This window comes from Caretta caretta, chromosome 4 (assembly GCF_965140235.1).
Source record: "Caretta caretta isolate rCarCar2 chromosome 4, rCarCar1.hap1, whole genome shotgun sequence".
Classification (NCBI taxonomy): domain Eukaryota; kingdom Metazoa; phylum Chordata; order Testudines; family Cheloniidae; genus Caretta; species Caretta caretta.
The window spans coordinates 107,501,955-107,528,075 of record NC_134209.1 but is presented as its reverse complement, the minus strand read 5'-3'; the positions used below and the strand labels follow the sequence as shown (position 1 = coordinate 107,528,075).

The following is a 26,121-nucleotide window of genomic DNA, read 5'->3' as shown; positions in this document are numbered from 1 at the left end:
ACAATGGACCAGCTGTCCCTGGCATGCCAAATGAGTCCATAGGTCCAGACCCCTAATGCCCAAAGGTTGGTGGTAGATAATAACAATGAAGAGCTGAAGGGTCAATGATGGAAAGCTTTCCATCCAGCTACGTGGTGGCTTGGCCTATTGTAGGGCCTAGGTACTCTCACGAATATTCATTCAGATGCCCAGCCTCTCATGTCCATATCTATACTTGAGGGACAATACTAGATCCATTTGTTCTCACCTCCTACCCCTTTATCCAGCTCAACTGACCAGTTTCTCAAGAGGGTGGGATCCTAATTTGTAAACACAGGAGAACCAAAAGGCGTACCATTAAGAAGTGGCTGCCGGTACCGGCCTGTACACAGCCCGACATTAAATGCCATGACAGCGCTGCCTCTTCCCCCACCCCATCCAGGGCCGCCGCCGACAGGGGGGTGGGAGGGAAAAGGGGCAGCTGCCCCAGGGCCCGGCGATTTAAAAGGGCCAGGGGCTCCCAGCTGCTGCTCCACAGTAGTGGCCGGAGCACTGGGCCCTTTTAAACCACTGCTGGAACCCCAGGTGGCATGGGCCAGGCAGCATGGAAGGGCTGGCTGGGAGAGGCTGACCCACAGCCCTACCCCTTCCGCCGAAGGCCCCGCCCCTTACAGTGGCTCATGTACTGGTAAATCTTTTATATTACTTTCACCCCTGGATAAAAGTGACATTCAAGGGACGAGGGGAGTAGTTGTTGGGAGTTGATGAGAAGTGGTTCATCCAGGCACAGACCCAAGAGGCCAGGGGTCTGGCAAAGCACCTGCCTGGGATTTCTGCAACGGATGGCAAGCCTCTAGGTAAGACAGACACCTGTACAGGCCTTCTGTTTTAAAATCCTTTATGTTCTTTCATGCTTTTCTATGTTCCTACTAGTAAGATTACACAATACCTTAATACAGTGGTTCTCAACCAGGGGTATGTGTACCCCTGGGGGTATGCAGAGGTCCTCCAGGGGGTACATCAACTCATCTAGATATTTGTCTAGTTTTACACCAGCTACATAAAAAGCACAAGTGAAGTCAGTACAAACAGTGACTTGCTGATACTGCTCTATATTCCATACACTGAAATCTAAATACAATATTCATATTCCAATTGATTTATTTTGTAATTATATGGTAAAAGTGACAAAGTAAGCAATTTTTCAGTAATAGTGTGCTGTGACACTTTTGTATGTTTATGTCTGATTTTGTAAGCAAGTAGTTTTTTTAGTGAGGTGAAACTTGTGGGTATGCAAGACAAATCAGACTCCTGAAAGGGTACAGTAGTCTGGAAAAGTTGAGAGCCTCTGCCTTAGTATAAGGTCTAGTCAATGTATTAACCACCAACAACAAGCTTTTGAAGGGAAGACTTGCAGGTACTGGGCCTGCTGAGTAACCACCATTGGTATACAAGGTGCTGTAGCCCCAACCCAAGAATGGGAGAATAACCCGGATATCATCCCAGAGAGGGAAAGGCTTAAGGACTAAGTCTTGGAGGAGGTGCATTCAGGGTATGTCTACACAGCAATTAAACTCCCAGTGCTGGCCCAGGTCAGCTGACTCAGGCCAACTGCAGGTGTTCAATTACCATGTCATCATACCCTCAGAGACCAGAGAGAGGTCAAAGACGCCCTGTAACCATGACCTATTGGTGGGAGCGTGATGGGATGAAGGTGACTGGGGAATATACAATTAGCAACAGCAGCAGCAAACACAACTATTGTAAAAGGAAAAAAGCAAGAGAACTGTCACACATTCTTTGTGGAAAGAATAGGAGAAGACACACAGGAAAAATGAGACATGAGCAGCTCATTAAAAAGCAGAGTTCTGCAGAGAAAGGAAGCAAGAACTTAAAAAGATAAAAAAGACACACAGTCGGTTAGCCAGCTGTACTCAGATGACGAGAAAAGGCATCATAGTCCAGAACTGGGTGAGGACTCTGAGGAAAGAGACAATTCACCTGCAAAAGTCAAGGAAAACAAAGGCCAGAATGAACCAGTGGGATTGGGAGAGTCAAGGAAGGACAAGTTCTCAGCAGTAAGTATGGAGTATGACCAAAATGTCTGCAGCATCGGGGCCCCATTCTGATCAGGTTTCCTGAATCCAGAGATCCTGGAGTGGCAGATGCTGGAATCTGAGAGGGAAAAGCTGCTATCTGAGAAAGAAAATGGGAGCAGCAGCGCTGACATCCAGAGCAAGGCACCCAATAATCCAGTATAGAAGGGATTAGAACACTGAATGCCAACTCCCCAAGGAGCATAGAACCGTTGCCCTAGTTTAAGGAGGGTAAGGATACCATTGCTTATGTCACACCTTTGCGAAGGCCTGTGACTTAAAAAGGATAGACCCTGCATATCAGTGTTTTCTTACTCCCTTACTCAGTACAAAAGGCATAGATGCCTACTGCCAAATGGAAGGGACAGACTGTGTGGACTATTAACAATTTTAAATTGCCTTGCTTCTTAAATTTGAACAGATTCCCAAGGGAAAGATTGGGGGGGAGTGGAGGGGTGAAGAATCCAAAAACAAAAAGGGATGACCTATACGGAGATGGCAACTAAGCTGGGGGCAGCACTACCATAAATGAACTGTATGAAGTGGTTGGGTTGAACTTTTTATAATTTCTGTCCCCATGATCTTAGAATGTGGGTAAGTGATCGGAAGCCAGAAGACCCCAGTACTGCAGGCCAGCTGACTGATGAATATGTAGATAGCAGGTCTGGATGCAAGAAGCCCAAGGAGAACTGGCCCAAGCATGGGACCCTAGCAAGGGTGAACATGTGGGTTCACCCCAGCAACAGGAAGCAAGTAATCCCAAACTAGGGGGAGCAGCAGCTCCAAGACAACTTCCGAAAGGAAGTCACAGAGATCGGAGGCATTTTAACGATCAGGGAACCGGGCACAAGTGGGCAGACTGCCCAGGGATCAGGCTCCAGGGGCTGAGAGTGAGCCACTACAAGTTAACTGACTGACTGTCCAGCTGGTGGGATAGAGATAGACTGTCCAACTGTATAGAAATAACTATATTACTTGGCCTCCAGAGGGAGGAAATTACACAGCCAGCTCATCTGAGTCACACAATGTACAGGTGGCAAAGTTCATTCCCCAGGCATTTGTGCATATATCTTGCTGTACTAATGGGAACTCCCAGATCTCCAATGCGGGCAGAAGATTAGTGGAGAGACATTCAAGGGGTGGAGGTACACTGGCACTGCCCTCATCTTAGTAAAACTCCTTGTGATGAAAACGCAGCAGGTGCTGGCAGACAGAGAAATGGGGTGAAAGCTCCAAGGGTAAAAACATTTGCCCTGCCTGTACCAAATCCCCAAACCCTGCTAGGTTTATACAGGGAAGCTGGTGGTGGAAATGTTAGAGGATATTCCATTTAATATTTTACTGGGAAATGGTGTGAATTTAGCCCCGGGTCTAAGTCTGCAGCAGAGGCCAGCAAACAGTTTGGACCACTCACAGTAGCCAGCTGCTCCTGAAGATGTAAATGAAGCAGCTAGGAGGCGGAAAATGGATCCTTCCCCCTCTACTTGTCACCATCTCACCAACAGTGAGAATTCAAATGAGGGAGTGTGTGGAGGCGGGGCTTACTTCTCCACTCACTCCAGTATGCGAGAGACAAACTGGTCTGTTGAGCTCAATGTGGTGTAAAGATGTGGGATATCAATGCAAATGGTCTAGCACAGTCCCTTAAGGGTGAGTAAATGGGTGGATATCTGAAGCTTCTGTCCTACTTCCTGCCTACCTGCAGCCAGCTCTTGATTGAATTAACCCCTTGTATTCAGACAGTAACCCCCTTCCAAAAAAAAAAAAATCAAATAGAACATAATATTCATAAATTATAACTGAGCAACTCAAAATCTGTCAAAGTTCATGGCACTAAGAACCATTATTCTGATTATGTTTGTAAATTAAGTTTCTCTCCTTAATTAGGATTCATTTTAGATTTTTCTAATATATATAAATATTTAGTACATAATATATAATTATGACATATTAAAGAGACTAAGCATATTGATAAATTAATACCATGGTATTTCGCCTTGAACACAGGTAAATTTCCCCATCCTATTACAAATAACTTTAGACATCCAATCTTCCTGTTAGACTAACAAATTTATTTGGGCATAAGCTTTCATGGGCTAAAACCTACTTCATCGGATGCATGTAGTGTAAAATACAGTAAGAAGATATATATACACAGAGAAAATGAAAAAATGGGTGCTGCCATACCAACTGTAACAAGACAAATCAGTTAAGGTGGCTATTATCAGCAGGAGAAAAAAAACTTTTGTAGTGATAATCAGGATGGCCCACTTCAAACAGTTGATAAGAAGGTGTGAGTAACAGTAGGGGGAAAAATAGCATGGGGAAATAGTTTTTACTTTGTGTAATGACACATCCACTCCCAGTCTTTATTCAAGCCTAATTTAATGGTGTCCCGTTTGCAAATTAATTCCAATTCTGCAGGTTCTCGTTGGAGTCTGTTTTTGAAGTTTTTTTGTTGAAGTATTGACACTTTTAGGTCTGTAATCGAGTGACCAGGGAGGTTGAAGTGTTCTCTGACTGGGTTTTTGAATGTTATAATTCTTGACATCTGATTTGTATCCATTTATTCTTTTGTGTAGAGATTGTCTGGTTTGGCCAATGTACATGGCAGAGGGGCATTGCTGGCACAGGATGGCCTATATAACATTGGTAGATGTGCAGGTGAACAAGCCTCTGATGGTGTGGCTGATGTGATTAGGTCCTATGATGGTGTCCCTTGAATAGATATGTGGACAGAGTTGGCAACGGGCTTTGTTGCAAGGATAGGTTCCTAGGTTAGTGTTTTTGTTGTGTGGTTGCTGGTGAGTATTTGCTTGGTTTTTGGTATTTGGTATTTGCTACCACTCTGAAATCTTCCTGTTGTAATTTGATGTTAGAATATTTTATTTTTCTGCCAATCTATTGTGTCTACACAGTCAAAAGGAAAGGTACAAGGAAAACACAGAGATATCTGCTTTTCCTGAGCACCAGCATGTAAAGAATTACCTGTAAAATTCACTCAGCAGTCTTTAATTGAGTTTTAATGTGGTGTCACTACAAAAAAGTCTCAAGGTACAACGCTCTTAGTAATTCAAACCAATAGCTGTTCAAATATTGAATTAAAAAAGAATGACCTCTGTCATTCTCATCCCAGGAGGGGGGGAAAAGGTTATTATTAATTAACACAGGTTATTATTCACCAGTATAGTTCAGCAAGTGTCTCACTGAGGTATCTGTTTAAATACCTTACTGAAGCAGGGCCTCAAATAACATGTATAAAAAGGACAAATTATTGCTGCTTTGAAAGAAAATTTTCTTCCTTCTAACACCAGAAGTGTTATCAGAGAGACTTCATTCTCCTGCTTGAATCTCAAAAGCAGGTCAAGATCAATGGGTAAGTAAAAAGAAAGAGGCATCTCCCAGACCCTTTTGTTTTTGGCAATGTTCAGTTTTGTAATCCACAAATGCATTTTGTTGATTCAGATTTTATTGTAGCCTAGTCTAAATAGTCTTCATCCTCGTAGCACAAAAAAGTACTAATTATTTGCTACAGCAAGTGAGATAGTTACCCAGCCGATAAATACAATTGCTATAGCAGGTACGCCTCAACCCAGCCGATAAATACAATTGCTATAGCAGGTAAACATCAACATTAGTGGGTCTCTTTCAAATGGTTATTTAAGAAGCTGGTTCTTTATTTTGTCCACTAGATGGCATAAGATTTTCCTTTTATCAGTTCAATACACAGTAGGCTCTAGATCTAACTTCTTTTAGATTCATTGGGACCGAAGCTGTTGCATTTTTAAGGTACTTTCTCGTCACAGACTATTCCAAAGCACAAATCGTTCCTGTTGACCAAAATTGGTGTTCCTCAACAATATAGTTCTTCTCTGCAGACCAGGAAAAGTGGACTACTGTGTAAAAATTGTGAGCTCTGGTACCTACCCCACTGATTAGTGCCCTCTTGAAGGAACAAACAGCAGTTTGCATCTGCTCTCTTACCGCTTGGTGTGACAAAGTACTAGGCAAGCCTCTGCCCCCTCTTTTCCCCTCAGAGAAAAGGATTCTACAAGACATATTTAGAGAGACTCTTATTTGGATAGCTGACAAGTAAAATACAGGACCTAATTCTCCTCTTACATCAATGCAAATCAGGAGTAACTCCACGGAAATCAATGGTATTCCACTGGTGTAAAACTGCCGTAAGTGAAATTAGAAGGAGACCAATAAGAGTTTCATTTGAAAGCATTTCACAATTCAGATACAACATAAGCATCATCTAGAACAAGCAAGCAAAATAGTGACAGGTTTCAGAGTAACAGCCATGTTAGTAAGCATCAGTCTGCAAAGACAGAAACCAAAAGTGATGAACTCAGAAATGTCCCCCTGGCCCCAAGATACAGAATGCCTGCAAAGCTAAAGAGAAGCCTCTGCATTGTGGTGCTCTCTGTTATACAGCTGGGACCAGATTCTGCACCCTGGAATATACCTGTGTAGGAAGTTTAAACTATTGATTGTAGTCAGTGTGCAATATCTAAGTGACCTTTGTAAAGTCACTGAACGTCAGTTTCCCAAGTGCCAGATGTGGTATTGTGAGGCTTAATCATCAAGTGTTGAGCTACTTTGACATAATAAAGCACTACAGAGTTCATGATCTCTTGCACCTTAGCCTTTTGCAGTACAAGGTCTGCTTTGCCTAGGAATGACTGTAAACACATGTAGTTTGAGCTACCTGCAGCCCATTGTCATATTACTTATTTTTGACATGAGACATTAAAGATAGAACATATGTCCTAATTTCACCATGATAAATATGTCATAAAACTCTTATATTGAAGAACAACAACAGGCTCTGGACCCATAGTTTCTTCAGTAAAAAACAACCTTTCTTAGAGAATACAGAAAGACAGTCAATGTTTAGTATACCGGACCCTTGCTAGAACGCGGGATTTGGGATCCATGCATGGTACCACGTTAACCCAGGGACCGTATTATAGTGGGGACCGCGTTAAAATGAATTGCAATTAAAGTAATTAAATTTGGGATTCATGGACGCGACTGCGTTATATGTGAATTCGCGCTATATAGACGCGTGTTCTAGTGAGGGTCCAGTGTATTTACTGAAGTCAGTGAAGTCATATTTAATTCCCACTTAGGGGGAAGAGGGAAAAATCTAATAGGAACATAGTTTAAGTTCTTGAAAATCCATTTAGATTATTAAACTAGAGAAAATGGCAATTTTGGGAGGGGGAGTTAGGATGAAAATTTTAAATTTAAATCTACATAAAAAGTGAGATATTGGACAAATTATATTAGGAAAGAATTTTGCTAGCATAAAAACTGTATAACCCTCTGACCTCAGAAGAGCACAGTCTGGAGAAGCAAATGCTAGATTATGCTTCTCAGGAGGAGCAATTGCATAAAATGCAGCAATTCATTCTGAGGTTTCAAGGGGATTCTTGTTAGCATTTTCTGTACATACTGAATTCAGCTAATGAAAGGGCAGTGAAGCTGGACAGTTGAGAGTGGTGCAAAGACATAATTCGAATGATGGATGAACTAAAACTGCTTTACTCTGACAGGTCCACTTACAGTAATGTGCAAATGCATTAGAACAAGCCTTTTTTTCAAAAGAATTTATGATTCATTCAAAATACAACATAAAATTGAATTATAACTTAAGTCTACAAAATTAAATCTGTTTTACTTTTTTTAAAATCAGCATTTTGTATGGCAAACCTTGGCAGCAATAACTGCTTTGTATCTCTCAGACACTGTTGCTATGTAAAAAGAAAAGGAGTACTTGTGGCACCTTAGAGACTAACCAATTTATTTGAGCATGAGCTTTCGTGAGCTACAGCTGTAGTGAGCTGTAGCTCACGAAAGCTCATGCTCAAATAAACTGGTTAGTCTCTAAGGTGCCACAAGTACTCCTTTTCTTTTTGCGAATACAGACTAACACGGCTGTTACTCTGAAACCTGTTGCTATGTGTTTCTCTAGGTTTATGCATATACAGTATATTCCTTCTAATCTGCTGCAGCAATTGTCATCTTGATTGTTCAAGTTTAGTCCCTTTCTGAGTTAAGAGAATCCTGTGTTTAAGCAGGGTGAGGTCTAATAGAAGGCCACACAAGGCTAATAAGTTCCTCAAGCCACTATTCTAAGTTTAAAGTCTGTAAACTATAGTTCTTTCAACATAATGACAACATACATGCTCTCTTCAATGCTTTTGGTGCAATTAACTCACGTTTTCGAGGTGTGAAGAGAGTTTTAGCATTACTCCCATACAAAGTATTTTATCTGCCTAAATATTTATATGGCTCTCATACCAATTAGCACCTCATACACATTAAAAATGTTATCTTTGTAACAATCCTGAAAGGTGAAGGAGTACAATTCTCATTTAACACAAGAGGAAAAAGGACTTGCCCAAGGTCACAAAGAAAATCTGGGTCAGTACTGGGACCTATTTCCAGATTTCCTCAGGCCCAATGCAGTCAACAAGACGAACCACCATTTGGAGAGTACACTGTATACAGCCATCTTCTGTTTCACCACAAGGGGTCTTCATGGCTGCCCTTTCTTATCCAGAAAAAACACACTACCTCATCCATTCCTATTTCAAAACTGGTTTCATTTTATCAGTAATAAAAAACAACAACTAGAATTTCTCATTTTTAAGCGTAGATTGGTTGCCCTGCTTCATCACTTTTTTAGTGTCATACTCAACATGTGCATTAGACTGATTGCATACTGGAGGGCCCTGGGATTCCTGGTGGCAGCCACAGCACCTCATATCATGTTATTACAGTACTAAGTGAAAAGAGCAAGTTATGCTGATGACAAATCACTACACTCAGTATTGAGACATGAATGCATGAAACAAATAATAAAGCCAATACTCCATACAGCACATTTCCAATAATCTACATGCAAAGAAGGAAGGATGTACTGTAGAGACAGTGTAATTAAGGTAATCTGAGGGCCTTCTTAAATGCAACCTCAACACTGTTCCCTGGATTTCTAATGTTTGTGGGGTTGGTTTGTTATTAACTTTACCCATTTTCTCCTCCTATTTGACAGGGAACTTAACTTCACCTGAATGCAGTTTTCTGTATGGTAACATGTTCTATATTACACACACATTTTCCATCCGATGCATCCGATGAAGTGAGCTGAAGCTCACGAAAGCTTATGCTCAAATAAATTTGTTAGTCTCTAAGGTGCCAGAAGTCCTCCTTTTCTTTTTGCGGATACATTTTCCTGTAGTTGTATGCTTGTTGTTGAAAGACATCGTGAAAGAGAGGTGTTTTAAGGAACGGAATTTGGGGGGGGAGGCAGAATGAGTGTTTGAAAATATGGGAAGCTTCTGACTGTGGGAGAAGACGATGAGATCAGATCTTCTGTAGAACTTGAGGGACGCTGGTAACGTGGAAGTTTATTTTCAAGTATCTCATTGCACTCAGTTTAAACCTCCCATTACAAACTTTTCTCATAGCATATACCTGGCTCTTGGTATTAAGTGAACTCTGAGTAATTCATCATCTTCTATACATCCATCCAGCATTAAAAAGACTATTGCCTTAACTCGGTTAAATCTGCTTAGATCTTTTGATCGTCATCTTAGTACTATAATTTTACAAATATGAGGCCCTCTATCCGTACTTCATAGGCGCTAGTTTATATGCCTATCTGACCCTGTTACATTTGATAAAATAAAACAATGTATAGTAAATGATATTGACAAACCCTTATTGAACACTGTAAAATGGTCATCCACCTCCTGAGTGCCCCCTCATGGCTGGGGTTGCTCTTCAGGCTCTGCCTCGGTTTCCCTTCTTGGATTCCTCAATAACCCCCAAAAGGCTTGTGTCCAATAACAGAACCCCTTCTTGACGTCTGGTTTATTCATATAAAATAAACTCAGTATAAATCCTCTTCTTCTCCAGTTTCACACAGCACTTCCACCCCAAGTTCTGTCCATCTTCAAGTTTCCAAGCAAGGTACAGCTTTTCCACCCTTCCTAGGCTCCACTCAAGTCTCTTCCCTCCCCTGGAAACAGGAGCCTTCAATCAGGTAAAGTTCAAACTTAATCCCAAGACTACGAGGTAGTCTTGCCCCCCGGCAGTTGCTGCCTGAAGCCAGCTACAGCTCTCCAGGCTTTGTCCCATCTGGCACTCCCAACCCTACATCTAGTTGGAATGTTACCAGCTACCACTTGAGCCCTCACTCTCTCCTAGGCCTCTCCCTTATAAGAGGCCTGACTGGGTCTGCCGATTCACTGGTCACATGACCGTCATTTTTGCTATCTGGAAAGGTGATTTAAGCTTTTCACAGGTGGACAGAGGGCCACCTCCCCTGAAGGGGCCAGCCACCCTTTGACAATTACCCAAGAAGAACCATTTAAAATCAGAAAAATACTGCAACTTTGTGTCCACGTGGATTAGTCTAATCACGTGGTAAAGACCTGGTCAATCTGCAAAGCCTTTGTTCTAGATCTAAGACAGATGAACTTGTAACCAAGGAGAAAACCCAGTTGTGGGTTTTGAAACACTAAAACCTACCAGACCCCTAGGTTGGGGGGTGAACTGTGCTGAACTTTTCAGCACGTGTGTAGGTTCTTTTATTGTTCTAATATGTTTTCTCTGTAATGTTTTTACCTTAAGAAAAAATGTGCTTGCTCAAAAGAGGCTGTCTGATAATTCATAACACAGCCTTCCAAGACAAAGCGAAGCACAGGCGCTGGTCTGTCTAGGCAGTCTCTTTCTGGGGGATATCACAGTATAAAACAGGAAGTTGTGCAGCTTTATAATACCTGTTCAAGTAGGAGGGGGCAAGGGTCCCTACCCTGAGACAGGTGACAGCTGAAGGCCTGAGACCTGACTGGAAACTCCTGGAGTGGACCACCGAAGGGAGAATAAAGGTACAGTTACCTGAAACTATGATAATAAATTTAAAACAAATTTTATTTAATGTGGAATGACTTTTTTATTATTATTAAAAATACTGAGATAAAATTTTAAAACACAATTTTAAAAACTGTGGTTGGTGTTTTTCAAACTAATTTTGTCATCTTTCTTAAATCTCTATCGCCCTTCTCATTTACTGTTGTAATCCTGTTCACTCTTAAGTTTCTGTACTCCTCTCCCCTGACCCCTCTACCCCCCATTTTGAAGAAAGCAGGGTAAATAAAAATGGATGATTAATTTTTTATTTAAGTACAGGTTTATTTTTTAAAAATAAATATATCTAAAATTAAACTGTAATCTATTGAAATAATTTAAATTAAATAGAAAAAATTCCAACAGCAAATTTGCTGCCAAATTTTACAGACAGTCAAACCACTGGTGGAAGTCACTGGCTAAGCACAAGGAATCAGATGCAATACTGTGTTTTGGCCTGCAGAAGTGATACCATTTTAGGTTTGGAGTACTTGTGGCACCTTAGAGACTAACAAATTTATTTGAGCATAAGCTTTCATGAGCTACAGCTCACTTCATCGGATGCATACAGCTCACTTCATTGGATGCATTCACTGTATTTTCCACTGAATGCATCCGATGAAGTGAGCTGTAGCTCACAAAAGCTTATGCTCAAATAAATTGGTTAGTCTCTAAGGTGCCACAAGTATTCCTTTTCTTTTTGCGGATAAAGACTAACACAACTGCTACTCTGAACTCTGTCATTTTAGGTTTGTTTCATGGGTTTCTTGATGGGATTTGAGATACATATTATATTTTTTTCTTATTTGCTAAGCACCAATGAATAGCATTCATAATGGATGATATTCCTAAGTGTACTGCTATAGCTGTGTTCAGTAGTTAAGGAGTCTGTTTAAAATAAATACATAGAATGTTAATTAAAAAAATTAAGGCCATGGTTTCAGCGCTTTTGTCCCCAAGAGCTTTTCTGTTTACTTGCTCTGCATCTTTCTCCACATTTGCCATTCCCCTGGGCATGACACTCTAATGTATAAAACAAAATATAATTGACCTGATGTTCAAATGCCACGTATGAACTTTTCTTCAAATGAAATTTCTGTTATGTATTTATACACAAATAAAAAGAAAGATTAAAAAGTTTATTTGTAGTCAGCAACTACTGGTTATTGTGGGTATGTGGGGTATAAATAAATAAATAAATACAGGCACACACTCTCTCACTCTCTCTAAAGAAGACAAAAGTATTCTTGTCAAATAAATCAAAGTTAGAAATAGCTGATCCCAAGTTAGGTCCAACATGTGTATGAAGTTCCCAGTCATCTCAAGATTCTTCTTTGGGGAGAGAGGGTTGAGATGCAATTACACTACCATACATTCCATATTACAGTTTATGATATCATTTCACATTATTGTTGAAACTTGTCCAAAGGGGATTAAACTTAAGTTATCAGAGCCATTTAAGGTCTGGACCTGCAAGGTGCTGGTCACCTCCAAGAGGTGCAAAGCACACTGGACTCTGCTCAGTGCCTCTCAGGATCAGACCCTTACCATAAAAGATAATGGTGGATGTGGACCAGTGTCACTAACAGGAATGAGCAAACAATGTCACTCATAAAAAGGTTTTTTTCCACTTCCCCTTAACAACTAATCCAAGAGGCAGAAAAATATTCATAAAAAAGCTGCACTCAGGAAATTTAAGCTCCTGCAGTTTTGAGTATAGCTATAAAAGTAGGTAAAGTGAAAAATAATTGCATATGAAAATCCGGAAAGACATAAAAATTAGGCTTTCTATTAACTAATATACATCCATTTTGATAGTTTGTGTAATGATCTCAACACCTTGTTCACCCACATTCCCCTAATTTCATTTTTGAAAAGCAATATTATTCTGCTACTGCACATACATTCCAGTAGCAAACACTGTGCTCAGTTCTGTTAAAAGAACGATACTGCATCACAATCTTAAGCTGAATTTTTTTTCCTTCCCTCCTCCCTCTTCTGTTTTATAGGTCTCATTCTCAGAAAAATGTTGGTTTTGTATCAACTGAATTAACCAAGAAATTTCAGCCAAGCAGTTTTCTATGGAAAACTGACATTTTAGGAGACTGCACAAACAGCTACAGTTAGAAGAGTAGAGGCTCCAGTAGTAAAATATAATGTAGTTACTCTGGATTGGCCAGCACTGAAAATTAGTTATTTTTTATTAATATTGATTCTGTTATCTTGTAAAGTCCATGTTAGTTACATTACATTTTATGACCAATGTGCTGACTTACCTGCAAAAGACAAAAACATTCCATGAATCACTTTTAAAATAAGATTTTTGGCAGGATGAAATGCAACTGCAGTACTTCTATTATTTTTAATTCTACAACTAAAAAAAAAAAAATCTCGTTTATAATCAAGTTTTGTATTGACTGGCCTTCAGACAAAATTATGTACTCCGAATTAGTTTCTAGCAAAGTTGATTGATTTGATGGGTGAAACAAATGTCAACTTCCAAAAATGAACTGAGAATAATTTCCAGATAGTAGTCACAGTTTTTGACAGAAACCAATCAGGCACTGCCAGTAAAATGTCTAACACTTTTAAGCCCATTCCTATTTCATTATCTTAAAAGTTGCTTTACCTTGAACTCTAGGATCTGACTGGGATGGACTGTGTCATCTCTTGTCCTGGACGTTTTTCTCCTTGAACGATTTAAAATAAGTGGTCCCAGGGGAGAAATTAGTGACATGTGAAGGAGAAAATAGAAGTCCTCTAATGGATTTCAGACTTACATAAAAACTTTCAAGCTCCAAGGATCACAAGTTTAAAACTTCATCACTTTACTACATAGCAATGGGGAGCTTACAGCAAGATCATATTTACAATATTTACTCCCCATCCACTACACACATTGTTAAACTGTCAGCTATTAGCTGACTCTCCACTGACCAAGATTACTTTAACAAAAACAAAGAAACAATTGCATTCAACATACAGAGCTACAGTGATAGTAAAAGAAAATCAGGTGTCAGGAAAACCTAAAATAAAAATAGAGTTTATATTACAAGCCAGTTAAATGAAATATACAGGCATTACTTACAATTACTAGCTCCTCCTGTACAGTTCAGCCTGAGCTGATCTGCTACCAGCATCCTTCAAGTTTGCTATATACATTTCCCAACAGTTTCATGCTCTCCTTCTGTGTAGTGTCTCCAAATCAGTCTCCCAATCAAACAGAGAAAATAGACTGCTATGTACAACAGACATTTACTTAATTAGTCTAACAAGTAATGGAGTTTTGGGTGGGAGAAAAGAAAAACCACCCCCATCCAACTGCCTGTACATTTCATAGCTGAAACACCACATGTTGGTCATATAAATGATTGCCTTTTCCAATAAGCTAGAAACAAGACAGCTATAAAGGAATTACAGCAGTGTGTGCACACAATGTATTCTCCACTGAATTGATTCCAGCTTGAAAGACATTGATGTATTTTCCTGACTGATTCTGTTCAGGAGACAAGCTTTTGAAACAGTGCATCCAGCCCACAAGCCTATAGATATCCATCACATCAAGATTTAATCAGCTCAGCTGTGGACCACATCAGCAACCCCTTTCCTTTACCTGGAACCCAACCCAAAAAATACATTTATGTGTTATTCCTAGCTGTTTATGTAAACATGAAAAAAATGAAGGGCTCAGCAAAATTTATTGCAAAGATCCACTCTTTGAAGACAAAATTCTTCTTGAGGCTTCTAACCTTCAACTCCCTGAAGGTGCATTGCAGCAATGGTAGAAATTGATTTAGTGAAAAGCTTCTATTAGTGAGAGTGCAGTTCTCATCAGAAAGTCCCTCCCCTTGCTGTAATCAATAATTTAAGCAAAGCCAAGAATCATGTCAGCCAAAATGACCATGGAAACTGATTTTTTTCCCCCCTGTAGAGTAGAAATAAAATTAAATTAAAGTCTGAACAGGAAATTACCAAAATTAACTCTAGGAACCATAGTTGCATGCCATGGCTTAGATCTTTTTGTTCCCCAAAAGCTTCACAAGTTGAAGAAAGAATCAAAACTTTATTACTAAAAAGGGGAAGACTCTCTAGGTTTAATGTATTCCTCCCAGTGACAGTCTGTTATGCTCAAATAAGAAATCCACTGTACAGAGCTGTAACTCTAATTTGAACCTCTGTCTATTATGGCAGTCCTGTTATATCAATATCTGTCAGTGTTTTGCAGCTATCTCCAGGAGTTAATAACATAGCTGAAAAAAAGGCTTCATTTTGAGATGTAGCCTTGCCATATCTCAATCTAAAAGCTATTAAAAATAATAGGGAAATGGGTGTGGTTAATATTATTGTATGTCAGTATTTAGGAAAAATAGTTTAATGAAGACATATTTTTTGTTTGTATAGGTCAAAGTTTTTACTTGAAAATCATATTTGATAAGAAATTAGCCTACAATATCAAATGATTGTATATACAAAATGTACAATATCAAATTTTAACAAGAAAACAGATTCAAGTTTCAAGCTCCCAAGGGACTATTATAAACAGTGAGTAAAAATTGATAGCACACATTTTAAAACTTACAAAACACCTCTCCTGAGCGTCATTTAAGTGTCATAGACAAACCTACTGTGCAAATGAAAGAAAATGCACTGTTAGGCACCAGAAGTCCAGAGCTTAGGCACCATGGGAAGCCCATTTAAAGTCATTATATTATGCCCTGCTGTGTCTTGGTGGTGGAGATTTATGGCCTGATTTTCATAGATGCTAAGCACCCGGGTGCACAACACCTCTGAAAAATCAAGCAATTAATTCTTAACTGTGAAGAATTTACTTGCTTTTATGGAATTGCCTAAAATAAATACTTAATCTTTTCAAGACAGGGACCAAGTAGCCATTCTAAATAGAAGACGGAGTTCAAACTAAGTTCATTTTTGGTGCACCTCCCCCCTGCTTGCAAAACACTTCCCAGTACCATTGTTGCAGGTCAATGGGAACAGCCTTGTATGGGCCTGGATCTGCCCCGTTCCCCATTAGCAGAGGAGAGGTGGCCTCAAATCTTGTCTCTAGCCTAGTTCTTATATTGGCATCCATTACTCCCTGTGTCCAACAGCACCCCTAGTGATAGTATAGTTGTGACTGATCCTGAATTAAGAAATGATGGCCCTGACTCAGTCAAATCGTTTCAGCATGTGCTTAATTTGCACTGATTTCAAATGTGGGCTTAAGTGCTTTGCTGACTAAGGACAGGATTACTCCTGTACTTAAAATCGCTGAAGTCAGGCCTATATCCCTATAAACAGCTGTGTAAATACCTGTGGTGGCCAAACTGAAATAATAATTAAAAAAAAAGTTTTAGTTTTTGAGGTTTTTAAAAATAAAATGGAAGTAAAACTCAAACCAAAAATTTGTTTAGAATTGAAAAAATTGAAAAAAATTTTTTTTTTCTTTTTCTTGGCTGAAAGTATTTGGCAAATTTGACACAGATTAGTGAAATATTTCGGTTGACCCAAATCTTTATTTGAGGGAGTGGGGCGGAAGGGGTAGAAAATAAAGTTGAATGTTCACCCAGCTCTATTCCTGAGTAATGCAAGAGACTCAAACCAAAGCAGAGCTATTTCAAGCCATTACACCATCTGAATGGACTGCATGCATTCTCCATAACTTCATACCCAATAACTACATTTAAAGAACATTATTTAGGTTACAAAGTTAAACATTTAAAAGTTAGGAAATGCCAGAATTAAGATTGCCTATGTAACTGTAATTCAGCCTCCTTACATGTAATCTGTGTGATACACAGTTTAATTACATCAGGGGTGGGGAACCTTTTTTCTATCAGGGGCCACTAACCCACAGGAAAAATCGGTGGCGGGCGTGGGTGGGGCGGAAAGGCTCAAGGCTTCCCTTAGGCTCCAGGGTGGGGTCAGAAATGAGGGATTCAGGGTGCGGGAGGGGGCTCTGGGCTGAGGCAGAGGGTTGGGGTGCAGGCTCTGGTGTGGGGCTGGGGATGAGAGGTTTAGGGTGCAGGAGGGGGCTCTAGGCTGGGGCCAAGGGGCTTGGAGTGTGGGAGGGGGGGCGGGCTCCGGCCAGGTGGTGCTTACCTCAGGCAGCTCCCGGTCGGTGGCACAGCAGGGCTAAAGCAGGCTCCCTTCCAGAAGCGGCTGCCACTTCCAGCGCCTAGGCGGAGGGGCCAGGGGGCTCTGCACAGTGCGTGCTGACCACGCCCGCCCACAGGCACCACCTCCACAGATCCAATTGTCTGCGGTTCCTGGCCCTCAATCCCTCACTCTCTCACAGAATCCATCTGAAAACAGCTCTGGAAATTAGACTAGCCTACATGACTGCCTATATTCGGCTATCTACTGCTTCAAACCACCTATTAAATTCTGAACTTAAGTACATAAGAATGGCCCTACTGGGTCAGACCACAGGTCCATCTAGCTCATGTCAAGGTTCCTTCCCCACTCTGAACACTAGGGTACAGATGTGGGGACCTGCATGAAAACCTCCTAAGCTTATCTTTACCAGCTTAGGTCAAAACTTCCCCAAGGTACAAAATATTCCACCCTTTGTCCTTTGATTGGCCGCTACCACCACCAAACAAATACTGGTTACTGGGGAAGAGCTGTTTGGAAACATCTTTCCCCCCAAATACTTCCCAAAACCTGGCACCCCACTTCCTGGACAAGGTTTGGTAAAAAGCCTCACCAATTTGTCTAGGTGACTACAGACCCAGACCCTTGGATCTGAAGAACAATGAACAATCCTCCCAACACTTGCACCCCCCCTTTCCTGGGAAATGTTGGATAAAAAGCCTCACCAATTTGCATAGGTGACCACAGACCCAAACCCTGGGATCTCAGAACAATGAAAAAGCGTTCACTTTTCTTACAAGACGACTTTTAATAGAAATAGGAGTAAATAGAAGTAAAGAAATCCCCTCTGTAAAATCAGGACGGTAGATACCTTACAGGGTAATTAGATTCAAAACAGAGAATCCCTCTAGGCAAAACCTTAAGTTACAAAAAAGATACACAGATGGAAATAGTTATTCTATTCAGCACAATTCTTTTCTCAGCCATTTAAAGAAATCATAATCTAACACATACCTAGCTAGATTACTTACTAAAAGTTCTAAGACTCCATTCCTGGTCTGTCCCCGGCAAAAGCAGCATATAGACAGACAGAGACCCTTTGTTTCTCTCCCTCCTCCCAGCTTTTGAAAGTATCTTGTCTCCTCATTGGTCATTTTGGTCAGGTGCCAGCGAGGTTACCTTTAGCTTCTTAACCCTTTACAGGTGAGAGGAGTTTTCCTCTGGCCAGGAGGGATTTCAAAGAGGTTTACCCTTCCCTTTATATTTATGACAGCCCAGTATCCTGTCTTCTGACAGTGGCCAGTGCCAGGTGCCCCAGAGGGAATGAACAGAACAGGTAATAATCAAGTGATCCATCCCCTGTCGCTCATTCCCAGCTTCTGGCAAACAGAGGCCAGGGATATCATTCCTGCCCATCCTGGCTAATAGCCATTGATGGACCTATCTAGTTCTTTTTTGAACACTGTTATGGTCTTGGCCTTCACAACATCCTCTGGCAAGGAGTTCCACAAGTTGACTGTGCACTGTGTGAAGAAATTGCCCTAGGATCTACTGGTCCTTGTGTCCTATTCTATCAAGAGGAACAGCAGTTCCTTTTCATCTTCCTACAGATTTCAGTATCCACCTTATGAGCATGGACCAAGTGGACTGAATTTTGGCAGGAATTCTATGCAGCTTAGAAAAATGCTTAGGCATAGATTTATCAGGTCAATCTCACTCATATTTCACTCTTTTTTCACAGCTTTATGTGTTGGAAGCAATTTTTTGAAGTCTGGTGTTAATTAGCATTGGATCTTTGCCTGTTTCTTTAATATCCTCTAGACACAGACATTTGGACACATTTCTTACAGATAGATCCTGTTTATAAATTATCTTACTCTCTGGCTTCTCTTATTCAGACACGGATCCTTCCTCCTTACTCTAAGCTAGAGTTGTAAAACAGACTACCCTAAATCTAAGCACAGAACAGTTTCTGGAGCAAGATGCACTCAATCGTATGGAGGAAGCTCAGGGTCTGGAATTATTCTCATTCATGTCTGAGAAAAACAAAGCTCGAAAAGCTTAGAAAAACAGCTTGTGAGGTCAGAGGAAAGGAAAGTCAAGATAACCACTGCTTCTTAAATTTTATTTTCACTGAATATATGCCTTGCTTCCCCTAAAAAGTATTTTAAAAAATCTTTCATATTAGCATAATATACTGTAATCCCAAATAAAAGGGAAAAAATAATATCTGTTAAATATACAAGACCAGTGCAAGACCAGTAAATTGCATTACAAAGCTAGATAGAACAGGATTCTGAAGACACTGTCAGCTGCTATAGCTTCAATCCTCTGATTAAAGCAATGCTGTCAGTCATGTTTCTACATACTCTTGTCATAAAAGTTTGTTATCTGCATAGTTTGCACGTTTCCCTTTTCCCTCTCAATATTCTCTATTTTCCAGCTAACCAACAGCAAACTTTAGTTTAACCAACAGTTAACTATGGTACACAGAACTTCATTACATGCATTTGTAAAGCCCTCAACACTATAGTATCTGAGCACTACATGCATGATTAAAAAGAAGCACAGTATTTTCCTCCAAATAGGGAACTATAAATTTTGCCATATGAATCAATAAAAATCCCCCCTTCCCCCCACAACAAAACCCAGGGGCCTGCGAGCAGGAGACCAACTGACAATAACATAAGCCAATTGACCAAATTCAGGTGCAGTTGGCAAGATCCTTAGCTGGTATAAAGCCAACAGAAGTCAGTGGAACTATGTCAGTTTACACCACTGATGTTCAGACACAGTATATCTAAAGCATAGGCCTAAGTATAGGAGTTTGAAGTGTTGGATAAACCATCACAAGAAGAGAAGAAAAGGGGAAGCCAGTCCCACGCTGCATCACCTGCCAGCAATATCACGGCTGGCGGCAGGACCCTCCAGCTGAAGGGAATTTTAAAAAGGGATTGAAGCAGACTCTGAAGGACCCTGACCGAGAAATCTAGATGTGAAGCAAAGAAGATTTAGAAGTAAGCAGGCCTAAGGATGGAAATCTAGGAGCAACCAAGCCTGGAAAGAAGGCCTGACCTTTATTTTGTCTTATTATTCGTTTGTTAAATAAAACCAAAGCTCAGGAAGGGAGTGAGTTTTTCTGTACACAGAATATGGACTGTGCCTTAAGGGAGATAGAAAAAAGTCACTTCCTTGAAATAAGAGATTTATTTGCCAGAAGTTGGCTACATCGCTAAAGATGTGACTTGGGGTTATGTCCCACAGAGCTTCTTCTAAGGCTTATATTTTGGTTCCTTCAAACTTGAAATGGTGCCAGACTCCTTCGCAGGATAGCTGTCTGGGTCAAAACTTTCAGACTTCGGTGCCTAAAGTTAAGAGCATAAATTCCTATTTAGGCACCAATTTTTACGAAGTAGCCTTATTTTCAAAGGGGCTGAACACCCTAATTTCTCCTTGACTTCAAGTCAGGCAATCTATTTAGGCATCTAAATAAGGATTTGGGTGGCTAACTTTAGAACCCAAATGTGAAAATTTTGTCCTGAACTACACACGTCTCAAAAAAAACAAGCAGGATTCGCTAGTATTACCAAACACCTGATTTTCCAAAGGCTTTGGATGTCCCTTTTTGTCACTGGAAAATTGGGGCTATATAATTTACACAAGCATGATGTATGCAAAGACAGCGTTCAGCATGCATCCAAAGATAGCTGTTCCAGTTCAATTTATCTTGTCCTCCTGCCAGTAGGTCCAAAGTATTTACAATGACTGGAAAACTGTATAAATAATTGATTGGCTGTTTAGAACAAAATTACCAAGCTAAAAACATTGTAAAGACATAAATCTAATCATTTACATGCATCTTAAAAAGGGATAATTAAAGATAGATGAATATGCAGTTAGTTACTCTGAGAGCACAGGAAGTTATGCAGGTATAATGCTGTAAACAAGTAGTAATAGAGATATTACGAGTTATTTGGTACATAGGCAGCAATTAGTCAAGTAAGTTTTTGTTACTATAAAATGTAAGTCAATTGGTTAACAATTACCAGTAGCACGCAGACCAAAACCTATACCAGTATCTACACAGATACTGTGTGGCATCCGTAAATAACCATTCAGAGCATCTTCCCTCTGGAAATCAGTGAGTACTGGATCTAATAAAGTCCATCTTTTCTAAAACCAGTCCTACAACTGTCAAGGCTATAATATTGTTTTCCTATCTCATATTTCCTGAATGTTGTCTAGCCACAACTTAATTGAACCCAATTCTATTGTGAACCATGTTCTGGTGATGCATTTCCTAGCAGTTGTCATTAATATTCTGAATTGATGTCATTCTTCAGTTTTGAAGTCTTTGAGTTTGTTTTCGAGCACTAAACTGGGAGTAGGTTGGGTTTTTTGTAAATCAAAGTACATGTTGACAGTATTAGGCATGCTATTGTGTATGTGAGTTGCTTGATATTATTTGCTGAAGTTTGGAAGAATTGGTCCTCTGACTTCTTTGCAATCCTGTAAAAGTTTCTATTGACTTGTCTTTTTTTCACACCAAGGAAACACAGAAATGTGCTTTGAGAGAACAGAACATGTTTGTTAGTTATGTCTGATATAGGGACTGAAAAACAAATATGAATCTTGTAAAGACATTCACTTTAACAGTGTCAAAGCTACCTACTATATTTAGTGGCAGAATTGACCATCTTTCTAAATATTTCTGCATGGTTTCATATCTGCTGAAGTTTTTTTTATCATATAGAAATATTATGCCTGTATGTATTATAAGTCCAATATACCATGCTCCATTTACAAGATTCAAGCTCCTGATTCTCAAGGGAGAGTTTCATTGTGATAACATCTGTATGGGATTTTCAGTGATTAAATTGAAACTCTGTGTTTCCTCAGAGACCACTGGCAGCAAGGCTTTGGTTTAGTGATGTACTGTAAAGGAGACCACTATCTTCAAAATACATTTTATTTTTGATAGCCTTCATATTTATAGCTTGCACCAGACAGCAAAACTGTATTGTGTTGGCCAGAGGTTCAGCCGCCAAGATGAAGAGAGGGAATAATGACCACACTTGGCTAGGGCCCCTGTTCAGCCCCAAGGGTTCTAAATTCAGGCCATTAATTTGGATTGTTGAAGTGTGGGCAGAGTTTAGGGCTCTGACCCATCAGAAGACTTCATCTCTTAAATCCTGTTAGATTTAATGCTGCAAACAAGTGTGACCATTTTAGGCCCAGATCCTCCAAAGATTTAAGAACACACAAAAGTTATCTTGCTGAAGTCAATGGGACTATTGCAGGCATAAAGTTATGCAAATAAACACATGCTTAACTCTTTGCAGAACCAGGGCATTATTCTGTTAAACATTTTTTCTGTATCTAGTAAAGGCACAAAGGACAATCTTCTCGGGCTGGTCAAAGTTTTTCACTGAAACTGTTTTTTATATTTCATGAGAAGTATCTTCTTTCCTTTGATACACTTGCCTTGTCTGTCGGGGTAGCCCAGTGCTGGTCTGCTGTTCATCAAGCCATGGAAGCTGTTCTGTAGTTCTTTTGGGGTGAATTAACACTGTAGAGGAGGCCTTATTTTGTTCTAGGAATGATTTTATAAACATCTGCCCCAGATACACCAGGGTTTGGCATATGATAAGGACGCCAATTACACCTAAAGCTTTGGGGTTTCTAATTGTTCTGTAAGGATATCTGCCTCTCAGTCAGTCTGGCCATTTTTCTTTTGTTAAGCACTGAATTATAGCGGGAAGGTCAGAGGGTTCCTGTTCATTCTAAGGGCAGGTCTACACTTAAAACACTGCAGCGATGCACCGGCATGGCTTCAGTGGAGACGCTACCTTTGCCAACAGGAAGACTTCTCTCATCAGCATAGGTACTCCACCTCCTCCAGAGATAGTAGCTATGTTGATAATCCAATAAATACAATTATGCTACCACAAGTACAGCTTTAAGAGATTCCTGTATACACTGGGGACACTTCATTATTACAAATTTAGGGGGAGGTATAGTTTGAAGACATAGAATTTTTTTTGAAGTCTTTGATTTGCACACCCCTTAATAGTAAACTGTTCTATTGCCAGGATTTTGGTAAACAGTTTAAATTCATTGTAGGGACAAGATGATAGAAAATTATCCAGAAGAAAGGAGAGGAGGATATTGCACTCTGATTTCCAGTAGGTATGTTCTAGGAAAAAGAAAATGTCCCTTTTACAGTATACTTTTGTGTGTGGTGAAATGCTAAGTGTATTCTCTATCTTGGACATGAGTATTTCTCCAGGCATCTGTTAGGCCAATTTTTTTTTAACAGGATTAAGGGTATGTCTACACTACGGAATAAGGTCGAATTTATAGAAGTCGGTTTTTTAGAAATCGGTTTTATATATTCGAGTGTGTGTGTCCCCACAGAAAATGCTCTAAGTGCATTAAGTGCATTAACTCGGCGGAGCGCTTCCACAGTACCGAGGCTAGAGTCGACTTCCGGAGAGTTGCACTGTGGGTAGCTATCCCACAGTTCCCGCAGTCTCCGCTGCCCATTGGAATTCTGGGTTGAGATCCCAATGCCTGATGGGGCTAAAACATTGTCGCGGCTGGTTCTGGGTCATTATCGTCAGGCCCCCGTTCCCTCCCTCCCTCCGTGAAAGCAAGGGCAGACAATCATTTCGCGCCTTTTTTCCTGAGTTACCTGTGCAGACGCCATATCACGGCAAGCATGGAGCCCGCTCAGGTAACCGTAACCCTATGTCTCCTGGGTGCTGGCAGACGCGGTACGGCATTGCTACACAGTAGCAGCAACCCATTGCCTACTGGCAGCAGACGGTACAGTACGACTGGTAGCCGTCATCGTCATGTCCGAGGTGCTCCTGGCCACGTCGGCTGGGAGCGCCTGGGCAGACATGGGTGCAGGGACTAAATTTGGAGTGACTTGACCAGGTCATTCTCTTTAGTCCTGCAGTCAGTCCTATTGAACCGTCTTATGGTGAGCGGGCAGGCGATACGGGCTGCTAGCACTCGTACTGTACAATCTTCTGCCGAGCAGCCATGAGATGTGGATGGCATGCAGTCCTTCTGCACTGTCTGCTGCCAGCCAAAGATGTAAAAGATAGATGGAGTGGATCAAAACAAGAAATAGACCAGATTTGTTTTGTACTCATTTGCTTCCCCCCCTCCCCTGTCTAGGGGACTCATTCTTCTAGATCACACTGCAGTCACTCACAGAGAAGGTGCAGCGAGGTAAATCTAGCCATGTATCAATCAGAGGCCAGGCTAACCTTCTTGTTCCAATAAGGACAATAACTTAGGTGCACCATTTCTTATTGGAACCCTCCGTGAAGTCCTACCTGAAATACTCCTAGATGTAAAGCCACCCCCTTTGTTGATTTTAGCTCCCTGAAGCCAACCCTGTAAGCGCCCCTCCCGGCATCAGAGCAACGGCAAACAATCGGGCATCTGAGAGAGTGCTGTCCAGAGCAGTCACAATGGAGCACTCTGATGGGGCTAAAACATTGTCTCGGGTGGTTCTGGGTACGTATCGTCAGGCCCCCGTTCCCTCCCTCCTTCCGTGAAAGCAAGGGCAGACAATCATTTCGCACCTTTTTTCCTGAGTTACCTGTGCAGACGCCATACCACGGCAAGCATGGAGCCCGCTCAGGTAACCGTCACCCTATGTCTCCTGGGTGCTGGCAGACGCGGTACGGCTTTGCTGCACAGTAGCAGCAACCCATTGCCTTCTGGCAGCAGACGGTGCAATACGACTGGTAGTCGTCCTCGTCGTGTCCGAGGTGCTCCTGGCCACGTCGGCTGGGAGCGCCTGGGCAGACATGGGCGCAGGGACTACATTTGGAGTGACTTGACCAGGTCATTCTCTTTAGTCCTGCAGTCAGTCCTATTGAACCGTCTTATGGTGAGCGGGCAGGCGATACGGACTGCTAGCAGTCGTATTGTACCATCTTCTGCCAGGCAGGCAAGAGATGAAGATGGCTAGCAGTCGTACTGTACCATCTTCTGCCGAGCAGCCATGAGATGTGGATGGCATGCAGTCCTTCTGCACCGTCTGCTGCCAGCCAAAGATGTAAAAGATAGACGGAGTGGCTCAGAACAAGAAATAGACCAGATTTGTTTTGTACTCATTTGCCTCCTCCCCTGTCTAGGGGACTCATTCCTCTAGATCACACTGCAGTCACTCACAGAGAAGGTGCAGCGAGGTAAATCTAGCCATGTATCAATCAGAGGCCAGGCTAACCTCCTTGTTCCAATGAGAACGATAACTTAGGTGCACCATTTCTTATTGGAACCCTCCGTGCAGTCCTGCCTGAAATACTCCTTGATGTACAAGGCACCCCCTTTCTTGATTTTAGCTCCCTGAAGCCAACCCTGTAAGCCGTGTCGTCAGTCGCCCCTCCCTCCGTCAGAGCAACGGCAGACAATCGTTCCGCGCCTTTTTTCTGTGCGGACGCCATACCAAGGCAAGCATGGAGGCCGCTCAGCTCACTTTGGCAATTAGGAGCACATTAAACACCACACGCATTATCCAGCAGTATATGCAGCACCAGAACATGGCAAAGCGATACCGGGCGAGGAGGCGACGTCAGCGCGGTCACGTGAGTGATCAGGACATGGACACAGATTTCTCTGAAAGCATGGGCCCTGCCAATGCATGCATCATGGTGCTAATGGGGCAGGTTCATGCTGTGGAACGCCGATTCTGGGCTCGGGAAACAAGCACAGACTGGTGGGACCGCATAGTGTTGCAGGTCTGGGACGATTCCCAGTGGCTGCGAAACTTTTGCATGCGTAAGGGCACTTTCATGGAACTTTGTGACTTGCTTTCCCCTGCCCTGAGGCGCATGAATACCAAGATGAGAGCAGCCCCCACAGTTGAGAAGCGAGTGGCGATAGCCCTGTGGAAGCTTGCAACGCCAGACAGCTACCGGTCAGTTGGAAATCAATTTGGAGTGGGCAAATCTACTGTGGGGGCTGCTGTGATGCAAGTAGCCCACGCAATCAAAGATCTGCTGAT

The 26,121-nt window shown here is 41.4% G+C and overlaps 1 protein-coding gene across 8 annotated transcripts in view; it reads right to left on the bottom strand.

The window, feature by feature from the left end:
• Positions 1-26,121, bottom strand: part of APBB2 (amyloid beta precursor protein binding family B member 2) — a 328,999-nt gene that overhangs the window by 133,933 nt on the left and 168,945 nt on the right. The window lies entirely within an intron of this gene.